Source organism: Penaeus japonicus, unplaced genomic scaffold (assembly GCF_977035675.1).
Source record: "Penaeus japonicus unplaced genomic scaffold, GWHDUDI00000001_assembly GWHDUDI00000012, whole genome shotgun sequence".
Classification (NCBI taxonomy): Eukaryota; Metazoa; Arthropoda; class Malacostraca; order Decapoda; family Penaeidae; genus Penaeus; species Penaeus japonicus.
In genome coordinates this window covers 25,598,880-25,604,704 of record NW_028234414.1, presented here as the reverse complement: position 1 = coordinate 25,604,704, position 5,825 = coordinate 25,598,880, and the positions used below count along the sequence as shown (strand labels likewise).

Here is a 5,825-nt window from a genome sequence, read left to right as displayed (position 1 = left end):
ATTGTGATAGTATGACAATCATCATCATTACCCCCCCCCCCCCCCCCGTCACAACTCATCAAACACACAATTACAATTTCTAGTATAATTCTGTCGCATACTTGATATACAGTATAATTAGTGTCTTAAAATTAAACTTATTCCCTATTAGATTAACGCTAATACATTTAGTTTTATAATGGCAACAATCTTAACAAATTAGTTATCCCTAAAAACGTTTTCTATGAAGAACACCAGTTAATTTCACCATATTTCAGAAAATCACATATTGAATTTATATATTTTGTTACTCTCTTCTCCTTACAACATCAAAGCCGTTATCTGCAGCGTCCTTATCTGCAATAATTGCCGGATGGCGAAAATGCCAAATATATTTCCTCATTTTTATTTTATGTCGTCTCATTCAGCCGTTTAAAGAGTAATTTAATGGTGATTGTCAAAATATTACTAATTAAATGGTGAAATTTCGTTCGGTATTTACTATGAAATACAAAAGGAGATATGGTTTCGTTTCGTTTCGTTCAAGTGATTCGAATCAAGTTTAGGTGCATAGGCCTACTCGGTAGTTCCCGCTATTCGCCTGCCGAGGTAAGGTTGTTTCTGCAGGATTGTTATCGCGGGTGTGGAAAGAAATATTTGATTATGGGAAGTAAAAATGGTTTCTATTGCTATTTTATTTGTGATAATTTATAACTCATATGTTGTTAATATCAATTAACAGGACTCTACTCCAGCCAAGGGCCGGGCAGAGAGACGTCCACTTTGGTTCCTGATTGCTGACCCACCTCAGAGACCGGTCAAGATACAAGAATGACAATGATTTAATTTGGTTTAAGGGTTTATTTGGTGCTCAAGTCACGAGACATATATAGCCACTTGAGGGGGAACTGTGTTTCGGCGTTGAGTTATTTTTATTTACATGTGTGAAAAATTTACGCAATAAAGCAAAGAAAAGTCAGTGAAATTTTATTTTCTACCCAGATCTGTAATTCTGAATATACACCTATATCCTAGAACCTTGACAGTGGCGACCTTGCCAGGATATTACAGAATTTACTATATCTGGACAGAAATGTAATTCATTGTAAAATCCTTTGCTTTGCGATATTTGTGGTTAACTGGCCGGGATATAATTCCTGCCGGGGCCTATTGTCCTTGGGGCCCGGAGGTAAGCTGTACTTGTGACGTCAGACGTGTGCCTTGATTGACGGACGTAAAAGGTTCTTCATAGTTCAAGTTGTTCTGACAGTTGTTCACCTGGGTCATACCCTAGTATTTTATTAAATCAGTGATTTAAGTGATTTCCCTTTGTCCATTGGTCTTTTTGGCATTAGCATCAGCACTGCATCACTGGCGTGTGAATGCGCGAGCCTGTGTAAATCATACAGATTAACACATAGATATTTATATAGATATAAAGAGGTGATAAAAAACCGTTTAAGTAGTCGAGCTTTTTTTCCGAATAATGTGCGGAAAAAAATACTTTATTTATTTATTTTTAAAGCAAGCACTCGCTTATAGATAACTGTTCACTATGCTTTGATTCTGGATCACCATATAACGTTTGCGTTGTCCCTTGCTCCATGAAATAGGTCCTCTTGCAGCTAGAGAACAAAAGATTTTTCAATTCTCAAAACTATACCTTGTGTTTAGATTCTCTCTTGACACCTGATCTTAAAACTATGTTTGGCATCAACACAGCTTCTTCAAAACCTATGTTTCGACACCCTACATGACTTCCAAACCTTTACATAAGATTTTCATATCCCTCACTGGGCTAAAATAAGGGCGCGGCCGCTGATCGCTTGCCATCCAACTACAAATTATCTAGGTTCGGAATAGGCTCCTCTATTATTTTCAACACACACACACATACATGCACACATACATACATACGTATGTATATATGTATATATATATATATATATATATATATATATATATATATATATATATATATATATATATATATATATTACCAAATTATATGTCATATATGTATATATATGTATATATATATATATATATATATATGTATATGTATATATACATATATGTATATATATTACCAAATTATATGGCATATATGTTTATATATATATATATATAAATATATATGTATATATATATATATAAATATATATATATATATATATATATATATATATATATATATATATATATTAACAAATCATATGGCGTATATATATATATATATATATATATATATATATATATATATATATATATATATATATATATATATATATATGGCAGATAAACCCACTATACACAAAACAGATTTATTGAAAATGAGACAACAGTTTCAAGATCCATCTGGATCCCATCTTCAGGTCTGAGGAGGAAGAGAACAAGAGGGTATATAAAAGGCTAAAGGGGGGAGAAACACGGTGCAAGAAGGTCAAGCGAGGACAGGAGAACGGAAACGGAGGCGGCGGCGGAACAGGGAACGGAACAGGGGCAGGTCATGTCAGGTCATAGGGTCCGGCGGTCTGTGTGAAGGGTGTCCGGGGTAAGGTAACAAGCGGAGAATGTGGAAGGATAGGAGACCATCAGCAGGAGAAAAACCACTGTTAAGGTTGAAATTCGGCAGCCTGTTGATGAGAGAAGATTCCACCAATCTGCGGGCATGGACATCAGCGGAAGGGAAAAGAATGCGGGCAGCTGACCAATCTATGCGATGTCCTGTGTCCCATTGGTGGGAGAAGAGAGCGTTGTTGGTGTGTCCCCTGGAAACGGCGTACTTGTGTTGGGACACACGTTTATTGAGACAGGCGCCAGTCTCCCCGAAGTATTGCTTCTCACAGGAGGAGCAGGGGATGGCATAGGTGCCTCTCTTGGCAGTCGAAGGAGGACGGGTGTGGACCAGGTTGCGGCGGAGAGTGTTAACCTGGCGAAAGGTAAGCCTGCAGTTGAGAGGGTGCAGCGAGCGACGAAGAGAGTGGATTTCCTCGGCATAAGGAAGGCTGAGGACAGGCAGGTGAGAAGTCTCTCTGGGGGGAGGATCCTGGTAGAAGGTACGGCGGGCGTTGGAGAGCGCGGCGTCAAGGACGAAGCGAGGGTACCCCAGCTTGCCGAAGGATCGACGAAGAAAATCGATCTCTGTATCCAGGTGCTGTGGGTCACAAATGCGGAGAGCACGGAGAAAGAGAGAGGTGGCGACACCTCTCTTAACATGGAGAGGGTGGTAGGAGAAGAAGTGTATATACATCCCGCTGTGCATGGGTTTTCTATACACTGAAAAAGAGAGGGAGTCACCTGAGCGGTGGACTAAGGTGTCCAAGAAGAGGAGCTGATCGTCTACCTCCCATTCAACCTTGAAACGAATGGACGGAGAGAGAGAATTCAGCTTATCCAGGAAGTCCGGGAAGAGAGCAGGATCATGGGGCCAGAGGGCAAAGACGTCGTCGACGTATCTCAGCCAAATAGCAGGACGAAGGGAGATGGAGGGAAGAAGCTCAGCCTCAAAGTACTCCATGAACAGGTTGGCCAAGACAGGAGAAAGGGGAGAGCCCATGGCGACACCGAAGGTCTGAGAGTAGAAACGTCCTTCGAAAGAGAAGGAGTTGGAATCCACACACAGACGGATCAGCTGAAGAAAGACGGCAGTAGGCAGTGGAAGGCGGGGGTCCTCAGGGAGAAGATTCCTCTGCAGGAAGGCAAGGACATCGTCGAGCGGGACGTTCGTGAAAAGAGATATATATATATATATATATATATATATATATATATATACATATATATATATATATATATATATATATATATATATATATATATTACCAAAATATATGTCATATATGTATATATATATATATATATATATATATATATATATATATATATATATATATATATATATATATATTACCAAATTATATGTCATATATGTATATATATATATATATATATATATATATATATATATATATATATATATATATATGTATGTATATATATATATTACCAAATTATATGGCATATATGTATATATATATATATATATATATATATATATATATATATATATATATATATATAATTATATGTATGTATGTATATGTATGTATGTATATGTTCATATATATGTATGTATTTATATGTTCATATATATGTATATATATATATATATATATATATATATATATATATATATATATATATATATACAAATATACATATACATACATATATATTACTGAATTAATTATATCTAAAGGATTATTTTCTATAGCTGTGGAAAATTACGACTATAAATATTAAAATATTGACGTTTTCTTAGAAGTTTCTGGTCGATTTGGGAAAGAATCAAAAATCTATATTTCACAATTTTATTTTATTTTTCTTAATGCTGTTATGATATAACTGAAGAACTGATCATTAGCTATCACTAGCCTCATAATCCATGTACCACGATCTTCCTCATTACACACGCTTGTAATAAGTATTAGAGAAACGGAAAGACTCTTGTATGCAATATGTTATGCATTTTTCATCTGCATGCGTCATTCTGAGGGAAACGCTATGCTGCAATGGCTGCAAAAGACGGGTTGATGGAACAGTGAAATGGACAGGAAAATGAAGACAAATGTGCACGAAATCCAAATAACGGCATAGTTACGGGAATATTGCACATGAACCAGTGTTGATCCACAGACCATATATATAAATACATTTTATTTTTCCATTCAGATTTTTATCATGTGAAGTTATGTATTTGATAAAGCAAATGTAATTACTTTTCTGTAGATGAACTGATAAATTCACTGAATCGCTTACGAAACACATCTGCCTGTAAACCCATTCCCTGAGACATGAGTTCGCTTCTATTTCAAGGAAACCGTTCATATCTGAGGGTACCTTTGTTACTCAGATAAACATTTTATGATTGCACATAGCATTACTATTACTCTTTGTATTTATCGATGTGATTGTCAAATCGTACCAAAAAGAATGTTCAATGATTAGCGGACAAAGGAAAGAGTGAAAGATGAGTTGCAAACTCGATGGGAAGTGTATAAACCTTAAACTTTAAGTGAAAGACAATAACTTCAGTAGAGCTGTTGCATCACACACTTCATGCAGGGGAAATAAACAACATAAGAATCTAAGCGTTCCCCTTAAGCTTTCTCTCCATTCGCCTTGGTTTGTATGGTACACATAGCTGTAAGACTTCGTTTGATAAAGATATCAGCATATCATTGATGATAAAGAATGGACGTAATCCAGATGGGTCGGCCTCGAAGTGGTCCTTGGTAGTCAGGTAAGTCGAAGATCATCACATAGTCACCACCTGGAAATACAGATTTATGCTCACACATAGCATACGTAGTTTATATATATGTATATGTATATAGATATATACATATGAGGATAATTACAGCAATTATACTCACACACGGGCATGTACATATAAATGCATTATGCAATATAGATATGTAAATATATCTATATCTATCTATACACACACAGATTGTATTTGTGTGTATGTGTAAAATTAGGTATGTATGATTTATACACCAAAGATCAGAAACAAGCATCATATGGCTTACTACAGTGAAGACAGTGTCACTGAGGGCAGAGAAACGAGTGCTGGTTGCTCTGCATGAATATCGAGTGCGTCCCTGTGCACTCAGCCGCCGCACCACCAGGTCGCCGTTACCTGAGATCTAAATTAAAAATCTTGAGATTATAATATAGAACTATAAAATACTTGTTTATATAATGAACTGATCATTCGACAGGTCATTTTCCGATACCAAGCTCTTTAGTAACAAAAAGCACTATAGCACTATAGACATTTA

The 5,825-nt window shown here is 36.1% G+C and overlaps 1 protein-coding gene across 1 annotated transcript in view; it reads right to left on the bottom strand.

The window, feature by feature from the left end:
* Window positions 1-5,778: 5,778 nt before the first annotated feature.
* Window positions 5,779-5,825, bottom strand: part of LOC147470799 (uncharacterized) — a 1,241-nt gene continuing 1,194 nt past the window's right edge. The window contains exon 1 of the mRNA XM_086542215.1: window positions 5,779-5,825. This exon is cut by the window's right edge and continues 1,194 nt beyond it. The gene's annotated coding sequence lies outside the window, so the exon portion shown is untranslated.